Source organism: Lissotriton helveticus, chromosome 5_1 (genome assembly GCF_964261635.1).
Source record: "Lissotriton helveticus chromosome 5_1, aLisHel1.1, whole genome shotgun sequence".
NCBI classification, from domain to species: Eukaryota; Metazoa; Chordata; class Amphibia; order Caudata; family Salamandridae; genus Lissotriton; species Lissotriton helveticus.
In genome coordinates, this window is record NC_136065.1 from 1,526,619,870 (window position 1) to 1,526,630,123 (window position 10,254).

The window sequence follows — 10,254 nt, forward strand, 5'->3', positions numbered from 1 at the left end:
CTGAAGGCAGATGGAGCTACCTAGTTTAGCTATAGGGGAGATAGGCCATGGATTCCCTCCTTGGTCGTCACCTACCCAGTCGGCCTTTAGACAGATTTGATTTCGTCTCTCCTTGTTGTCTCTTCCCATATCCTCCCTTTCTCACCTTCCCTGTTCCCTCCCCTCTACGCTCCATTTATTTTGCCCTCCATGTTATTTAATGTTACTCATTGAGACCTAGCTATTAGGCCAAAGCCCGGTGGAGCTACATGATAGCTATAGAGGAGATGGGTTTTGGGATTCCCCCCTCGACCGTCACCTACCCAGCTGGTCTCTGGACAGACTTTTCCTTCATCTTTCTGACGTATCTCCCTCCCATCCTGTTTTTCTGTGATCCTCTTCCCTCGACACTTGGGACTGAACTACTTTGTCTGATGCCCGATGGAGCTACCTGGCTTAGCTATAGGGGAGATGGACTGTGGATTCCCTCCTTGGTCGTCACCTAACCAGTCAGTCTTTAGACAGACTTACTTTCGTCTCTACGGTTGTCTCTTTCCTTATCCTAACGTTCTCACCTCACTTACCCCCACTTCCTTTCTCTCTCCTTTCTCTCCTCTCCTAACGTAATGCTGATTGTCTGATGTAATGTTGTAATTGTTTTTCTGTTACACTGTTAAACCACATTGTTGCACTTCCTTTCGTCCCTCCTGTCGTCTCCTCCCGCATCCTCCCTCTATTTATGTCTCTCTTTCTCCCCTCTCTCAAAGTATTGAGACAGAACTTTTTTGTCTGATGCCCGATGGAGATTCCTGGTTTAGCTATAGGTGAGATGGTCCGTGGATTCCTCCTGGGTCCTCACCTACCCAGTCGGTCTTTAGTCGGTCTTTAGACAGACTTTCTTTTCGTCTCTCCTAATTATCTCTTCCCTTATCCTCTCTTTCTCACCTCCCCTGCCCCCTCCACTACTTTTTTCTCTCTTCTCTCTCCACTCCTAATTGTATTGCCTATTTTTCTGGGATTTATTGTGTAATTGTTGAACTTTTTATGTTACATTGTTGATTCTCATGTAAAGCGCTCTGATAACTCCGGGTCTAGCCAGCGTTATACATAACTCTTTAAGTAAACATGCATGGTAGAAAGCAGACACATTGACCAAGATGGATAGTTAATTCTACAAATCTCTTAATAACAGACATAGTTTATTGGTCTCTTGAAAAGGAAATTGTTTTTCTTGAACAATTCCAGAAATAGAAACAATACAGTACCAGCACTCAACCGTTCTTATGAAAATACGTTCTCAAGTAATTTAAACGATTGGCGAGAGAGTATATCTAATACTCTGGAAACTTTAAGACTATTTGCTAAGGTATTTTTGGCTGCTCATGCACATTTTGAGATGAAATACAATCAGTTATGCCATTTGGTAACACACACATCAATTCCTTGCATGTAGAACAATTTACTACAGTAGATTTCTCTTCAATGAGGAGAAATCATCAGCTGTAAATCTTACTCAAGTACCTGGTAGTGGGTATGCCAAGGCGTGGTTTGCCTTGGAGGTTTGGGAATGCTCCCAATGATCACTTCTACATTTCTAGATTTACATGGAGAAAAAAGTGCCTTTGCATCTGAGGCTGTATTCACCCTACACAGAATTTTACTCTATGTAGAACTTCACAAAGGAACAAATAGAACCCAATTGGAGATAACACTAGACATTCCCAATAGGATGTCTGGAAGCATGCACCTGGTGCTGTTTTCTATATCTACTATAGGTATAGTGGATGCCAAAAAGTAGCAAACTGTGTGAGAAAGCAGATTATTAGTTGAGGTGAATGACAGTCCACCACAAGTAATAATGTCACTATTCTTGTTAGTGATTACACTAGAGAGGTGGCCCCACAATCAAAGGGAACAGGACACCACTCAAAAGGAGAGGAAAAATATTTTCCCTTTGAGGACTGAAGTATTTATACATAATCATTCACCATTCACCACAGGATTGCATTCCACCACATTGGTGTGGATGTATTTACTCAGTCCCCCAGCTAAAAACAATATTTACTCGAGCCCCCGACTACCAATAAATATGTTACCAAATTAGAGATATAGCATCACAAATTTTTATAAGAGGGGGGTTCCTTGTTGTATTATAACAATTCAATTTATACGCATCATTTAAAAACAGGACATATGATAAAACAATTCTATTACATGTAACTATATACTCAATGTACAATTATAAAGGAAATAATAAAGATAAAAACGAGGACCACAAGTCCTAAAAGGGAGACCTTATTGCACAGTTGTTAAAGTGCTGTTGCATAATCGAATCCGACATTGAGCATCAATTTAGTATCCTGGTGAATACAAAACTTACAGTTTTTTTAAACTTGTGGAACGCGAGCACCAGTAATCCTTAGTAGAGGAGCTGCAGATGGTACAGAACTTAATAGTTTATAACACACTTATAATTTGGTCTTTACCTTAGACAAGAGATGATTAATCCATCTAAGCCTCAAATCCCCCCCACATTTAAAGGGAGAAAGTGTGCCAAGATTATCAATTTTATCTCAGCTTGCTTTGGATGGCCCTCTTTCACTTTCAACAGCCTAGACAGCTCATTCAGTGCCCAAAACTCTCTGTTTCTGGCACTTGAGAGGGTGGGGCCCTTAATAAAGCGCTCTGGTATGGCCCCAGGATTATTATCCCTAAGTATCAGAGTAGGCGCCTACTGTGGTCGCAGATAGATGCCAAGGCCTTTAATTGCTCTGTTTTTTAAGCTCGCCAGCAGGAGATATTTACCCGCCTAGACCCTCTTGCACTAGGCGAAGAGCCTTTAAGCTCTTTTGCCTCAATTGCTCAGACGGTTACCCTAAATGTTTTGATACCGAGTGTTCCAGGTCTCTCCACCACCTGAAGAAAGCCTTGAAAAAGTCTCCTTGTGATAGAGTTGGATGGCAAATTGTTGTCTTGTTTATAAGAAGCATTGAAAAAACAAAGGCAATTGTTACAGAAACAGGAATGGGACGAGCAGACCAAAGCCGTTGAGCTGAGGAACAGCACACTTTTCTGGCAGGTCATAAATAGTCCTTGCTTTCTGGAGCCATTAAGGACAGTGTTATGCCATAAATTTTCCCCTGTAAAGTGGGTTGATCACTTTGAGTGTGTGTACAATTTTGGTCATACTAAAGAGACCACAAATGAGGTGGAATTTAGCCACGGTGATACTATACTTACTTTTTCCCTGGAGGTAGTTTATATGGGCATCGAGGCACTATCTTAAAATAAGGCCCCAGGACCCGGTGGGATCCCCCTGGATATCTTCCGGGATAATATTGATGTTTGGGCCCCAGTTTTGACCCTGGTGTTAAACGCAGCAGCAAGCAAAGGGATGCTGCCTCCCTGGTCAATGGCCTCCACAATCCTGAACTTTAAGCAGAGGGATAAGATAATCCACAATGCAACTGCTCCATATCCCTTACTGAATCAGTAGTAAAGGTCCTCAGCCGGGTTTTTTTTATTGACAAGATTATCAACATGGGCAGATATGATCCAGATAATATCCGAGGTGCAATTTTGCTTTCATCCAGGTAAATCAAGCACAGAGCAATACCTCAACCTTTACTTACTAGTCAATAAATACACCGTGGCACAACCTGACAGCATGTTTTTATCTTTTATGGACCTTACGTTCGCCTTTGATCGGGTGAACTGTAAGAAACTGTGGTATCTCTTTACCTCCTTAGGTGTAGACCCTGCCAAAGTAACCTTATTATTGAATCTTTATGCCCACACCACCGCAGCAGTTAGATACTTCTGGGGGGGGGGGAGAGGGGTGTTAAGAACAGTTTAACTGCACCAGGGAGATTTATCAAGAATGCCTATTAGCTCCTTTTTCATTCACCATTTATATTAATGGCCTAGAAGCAGCCCTCTCTACACTGCAGTCTGACTGCCCTAAAGTGGGTAGGAAAGTATTACCGGTTTTATTATATGCTGACAATGCGGTGCTCATGACTTGCCCAGCACTGGGCCTGCAGGTTTTATTTAACAGGTTTGTTTCTTTCATGAACAGACTGGACCTGACGTTCAACTTTACACAATCTTACGTTTTTGAAGTTGGCCCTCGGTCGATTAGGTCCAAAACCTTTGAGGAGGAAATCACACCGTAGCGGATGTCCCGACTTTTTCCTATCTGTTTCCTTTATTTGATGCAAAACTAAACTGGAAACCACGGCTGGAGGGAAAGTTGGACAATATGAATAAATCAATAGGGTCCATCACCAGATTTGTCCATAGATTGGGTTCATCGCCAGGCGTGATTTTAAAGTTATATCAGTCCAAATGCATTTCTAAGTTTCTATATGGTAGGGAAGTTTGGGGGTATACCTCGGTGTACCAGTTATAGCTGCCCAAAATAAGTTTCTGATATGAATTTTTAAGGACTCCCAGAGCATCCCCTTGTTCTCCATACATGAAGAACTCAGAGTTAACTCTATAGGCGATTAGTGGCAGTGAAGCCCCTGCTGTGCTGGGTGAAGATTTGTTCTGAGTAGGACGCTGAATTAAATCGCCTGATTATTTCAGATTGTTTGTCACAAGATCATGCTCTTAAAATCCCTTGGTTATGGTCTGTAAAGGAGTCTCTCTCTACCTTAGGCAGGGCAGACATCTTCCTTAAATGTGACCCAGTTAGGCCCAAAGAGCTCAACATAGTAAAAGACCTGTCAGGTTACATTCATTTAAACGAGAGAGGGCCCTGTGGTTGTGATTCTTGGTCTCCACAGGATACCTAACATTTTGTACTCTTGTGTAAATATTTTAGCCACCACAAAAGTCAGTTTCTTTGGCCCCTTTTAAAATCTTTGAAGTTCAGGCAAGCCCGAGTGTCACTCATGTATTTTCAGCATTTGCCCAATGAACATACCCTTTTTACAGTTACAAACTTCTTGTGGGACGCTTTTAGGTGGAGACAATCTAGACCCGACTGATCATTGATTTGACTTTTCCCCTCTCACTTTGTTTTTAATTATATGTTATCAGGACTTCCTTTTTTTTTTTGATAATCAACTTTATTGGTTTTACAGAAACAAACAAAATTCATTGGTTGCAGCTCAGTAATCAGCACATGTAGTAGGTCAATGGTAGTAAAAAGAATAAAACGGGTCAGTCCATTCCAGTCCAGCAGCACACTTTGCATAACAGGTGCAGCGTAACGTATAACATAGGCAGTATAAAGAATCATGGTGGTATCATGTTGAACCATTTCCCCCATATTTTATGAAATAATTCCGGACATCCTCGGTATTCAAATAAGGCCTCTTCCTGGGTCCCACACCAATCCACCTCCCTCCTTTATCCCCTCAGAGTCGGCGCCCTGGCCCATGACCAATGTAGCGCTATGTCCCTTTTGGCCACCGCCACTGCCGTCCCCAGGAGAGGCTTGTCCATCCTGGAGCCGTCAAGACCATCAAAGACCCCCAGCAGCATCCGCAGTGGGTCGTGTGGGTCCACGCACAGCAGGGCTCGGGTGAGCTCCCGCTCCACTCCCACAAGAATGACATTATCCCCGGGCAGAACCACACCATGTGGTAGAAATCCGCAGGGGCCCCACCACATCTCGGGCAATCTGCAGAGGATCTCAATCGGGCATGGAACAACCGTTCTGGGGTGAGGTATGTCGCATGGAGGTAGTATATCTGTACCAGGCGCAGCTTGGAGGACGAGGTCAGGGTTCTGGGCGTCATAAGGGCATCTCTCCAATCCGCCTCCTCCACGGGGCCCACCCACCCCTCCCAACGGGCATGAAGCCGATCTAAGGACGCAGGGCCATTTTTCAGTAGGGAACGATAATTGCGGGACACACCTCCTCTGCCCAGATTGCCCATCATCACCTGGGCCTCTAACGGGTTAAACTCTGGAAGGGACACAGGGGAAGAGAGGTGAATGTAAAGGGCATGGAGTAGTTGTAAGTAGCGAAAGTGCTGGGCATGGGAAAGGGTGTGTGGGTGCTGTAGGTCAGCGAATGAGCGGATATGGTCCCCCACCCAGACATCCCCGAGCACCGAGACTGCGACAAGGTCCCAGCGTCTGAACCCCTTCCAGGACGAGACCTCCCGCAACCAGGTCCCACGCCAAAGTGGCGTTTGGCGAGTGAGTGTACGGTCCCATCCCACATGTCACAGGGCAGCGCGCCAGCCAATGAATACCGTTCTGATGACCGGGGCTATTGTCCATGGCACCGGACTGCCATACAGAAGTGCCTGAACCTGCGGGAAGTCCACTTCTCCGAGCTCCACCCTATAGGCTGGGTCGGACCAGCCGCCCGCATACCAGTTGTGGATAACGATGAGTTTAGTGGCAAGATAATAAAGGTAAAGGTGGGTCACTCACATACCTCCATCAAAGGGCTGTGGGCCAGGGAAATGCGTGAACGCCCGCCTCCCCCAGAGAAACCGGGTTAGGGCCCCATCGAGCTCGCGGAACCAACTGCACGAGAGGGGGATGGTGGTGCTCTGCAATATATAAAGGAACCGGGGGAGGACCATCATTTTGAAGAGCGCACTCCTGCCCAGGGGGTTGAGGGGAAGGGCTTGCCATCTCTTAAGATCTGCCTTCATCCGGACGACCAAGGGCGTGATGTTCAGGGCCCACTCAAGCTCCGGCAAGAGAGTCACCCATACCCCGAGGTACTTAACCGACTGGCGCCAGAGGGGAATGGTTGACTGCCAGTCGTAGCACTCTCTGGAGGGGTGAAGCGGGACCAAAGTGGACTTGGCCGCATTGAGACGAAGTCCGGAGACCTCCTCAAAGGCTGAAAGGACCTGCAGACACCTGGGGCCCGAAACCGCTGGGTCCGCCAGGTAAAGGAGCACGTCATCTGCATAGAGGGCTATTTTGTCCACGTGGCTCTCATTCCAGGTCCATCCCCGAATAAGGGGGTCTCGCCGGATGAGCGCCGCCAGGGGCTCCATCGCCAATGCGTAAAGGAGTGGCGAGAGGGGGCACCCCTGACGCGTGCCCCGGCAGATGGGAAAGGCTTCTGAGAGTTCACTGTTAATAAGCACCCTGGCTCGGGGCTGGCATAGAGGACCTTGATAAGGCGGCGGAACGAGGGGCCAAAGCCCATCACGGTAAGCACATCCAGCAGGTAATCCCAGTTCACCACGTCGGAGGCCTTTTCGAAGGCCATTTCAAAGTCAAGGAAAAGGAGTGGCAGATACAGGGTCAGTCGAGCACGGTGGGCCAGGGCCAAGTGGAGGCGACGGATGCAGTGATGGGTACCTCTAGCCGGCATGAAGCCGCACTGGTCGGGATGGACCAGGTCCTGCAGGAGGGGCCGGAGCCTCTGGGCCAAGACTGTGGCTAAGAGCTTAATGTCTGTGTTAATCAACGAGATTGGGCGGTAATCCGCACAACTCAGAGAAGGCGGCTGAGTCTTCGGGATGACCACGATTGTGGCCAAGTCTGACTCAGGGGGAAAGGATCCAGTCTCAGCTACATGATGGAAAAGGTCAAGCAGCCGGGGGCCAAGATGTCACGAAAGGCAGCGTAGTATTCCTGCGGGTACCCGTCGGGACCGGGCGTCTTGCCGGGGTGCAGGAGGGAAATGGCTTCCTGAACCTCCTCCAAAGTGAAGGGGCGGCCCAGTTCGTCCGCAGTGTCTTGGGGGATAGAAGACAGGCGGGCGTTGGCCCCGTCCAGCAGGGCGACCAGGGGCGCATCCAGGGGGTCGAGCGGCATAGAGGCGCATGTAGAAGTGTGCAAAAGTTCGTGCTATGGCCGCAGAAGTCACATGGAGGGTGCCGTCGTGTTAGCGAACCTCCGGAATAATACGGTTGATCTTGGGAAAGGAGACCAAATTGTGGAGGAGCTTGCCGGTTTTGTGCCCCCAGCCATACACCCGCGCCACCGAGGAGCGTCACAGCATTTTGGCCGAGTCTAGCGAGATCTGACGGATCTCCTCACGAACCAATGCCAGATGCCGGGAGGAGTCCGAGCACTCGTTGGAGGAGTACGCAGCCTCCAACCGCGCCCCCCGGGACTCCAGCCACTCGAGGCAGGCCAGTTGTTCCGATCTCTTCGCATGGACCAAGCCTCTGGCCACCCCGCGAATCACGGCCTTGCAAGCCTCCCACAACGTCCCCGGTGAGGGGACCGAGCCCACGTTGGTGGAGAAATAGTGGCTGATCTCCTGATCGAAGGACTCCACCAGGGCGGAGTCCTGTAGGAACCAAGCATTTAGACGCCAGACCGCCCGTGGACCCGACGGGGGAACCCGAGCCGGAGGGAGACAAGAGAGTTGTCAGACAGTCCCCTGGGTAGAATAGCGGCGCCAGAGACAAGCCGGCAGTCGATGGCCGGCAACAGCAGGAGGTCGATGCGGGTGTGGGTATGATGGGAGGCCGATGTGTGGGTATATTGATCCGCGTGGGGGTTCCAGACTCGCCATACATCGCAGAGCCCCAGAGCCGAAGCCCAGCTCGACAGTGCATTAGCAGAGGTGATCCGGGCCACAGACGGAGTCCTGGTCGTGTCACGTTGGGGCTGCATAACAGCGTGGGAGTCACCCCCAACCACCGTGAGACCTTGCGTGAGGGAGGAAAGGACCTGTGTGAGGTGTCGGAGCGTCGTGGACAAGAGGGTGGGGGAAATGTAAAGACTCAGGAGGTGTAGGGGGCATCCTTCTACTGTACCTGAAAACACCACATACCTACCCTGCAGGTCTGTTGCAGCCGTGGTCAAGGTGAAGGGAAGGCTCTTCCTAAGTAAAACTGCCACCTCCCGGGACCCACGCGCAAAGCCAGAGTGCCAGACCCTGTCAAAACCATATCGGGCAAGGAAGTTACATTGGGTACCTAAAGGGTGTGTCTCCTGGAGAAGGAGGATGTCAGCTCTGTGGCGATGGGCAGCACGGAGGATGGCTGTGCGTTTGATGCGGTCCAGGAGGCCATTGGCGTTCCAGGAGAGAACGTGGAGGTGCCTAGTGAGCGTGTCCGCCATAAGAGGGAACAAGACCTGGAGGGACGGGGAACAGCGGGGGCGCACATCCAGTTAGGGAAGGCCGTGCTACCAAAACCCGAGTCAGAGGGAATTGCCCATGGTTGGTAATTCGATCAACAGTGTCAGGGAGCCAAGGAAAGAAGGCGGGGGGAGCAGCGGCCCGCAGCCGTTCCCAGTGGCGACCCTAGTGTGGCAGAGAATAACAACGTAGTGGACACAAGGAGCTGCATGTGAGGCGGGGACTCACCCGCAAGGTAGTGCTAGGAAGTAAATCTGCAACCAAACCAAACAGCAGCCCGTGGGCAGCTAAGAGTAACAAACTGGCGGGAGACAACAGACTCCCCACCCACCCTCTTCCCCCAACTCCCCACACTTCGAAAACTGAAGCATCTGTCGCCCCATTCCCAAACTTCAAACTACCTCACTAGAGGTGATGCACTAAACTAAAACGGTTAGTGGGGATCAGGAAGAACAATCAAGACGTGGCTCTATATTTAAGAATAATTTCCAACAGCTGTAAACAGAAGGAGCGTTAAGTCTTAAAGAAAGTGGGTGTAACAGTCTCAGTCCTGCAGTAACACAGAAACTTGGAAGGAGCTAGAGATAAGGCAGGAATGCGAAAAAGGGTGGCAGAGAAGGACAGTCTGGGCTCCCCTTCAGGAGGCGGACCGTTGAGCGGTCCTTCACGGGAGCCGGGTAGGGCCTCGCTGTACATTGGTAGAGTAGGCCCAGCGCGAAGGGACCCATCCAATGGAAACCAGGCATGTAGGTCACGGCTGTGGCCATGCCCCTCCTTCATCAGCAGAGCCACGGATCACCGAACTGGCAGAGAGGTCCGAGTCTGATCTCGCCTTCCTTAGGCCCGCGGCCAACCCAGGGAGACTCCCCAGGTCGATCAAGGAGGAGGCCAAGGTGGGGGGAGAGGCATCTTGACTCTTGGATGTAGACAGGGGCCATTGAGACTGCACCCCCAGCAAGTGGGAAGCTCCTCCCGGCGGCCACCCCGCCTGCCAGATCTAGTCCGGCGCCATTGGGGCTTAGGCGCCTCACGGCTCTGTTGTGTCGGTGGCCTCCGGACAGGGGACTTGGGCCCTCCCGGGCAGGAGGGGACGTTCCTCCGTGAGCCAGGTCCATGCCGCTTGGGGAGTATTGAAGAAGAATGCCTTGTCCTGAAAGAGGACCTTCAGCCTAGCCTGGAAAAGGAGACCGTAGCGGAGACCCAGAGCCCTGAGCTTCTGCTAAACTTCATCGTTTGATCGGCATCGAGTC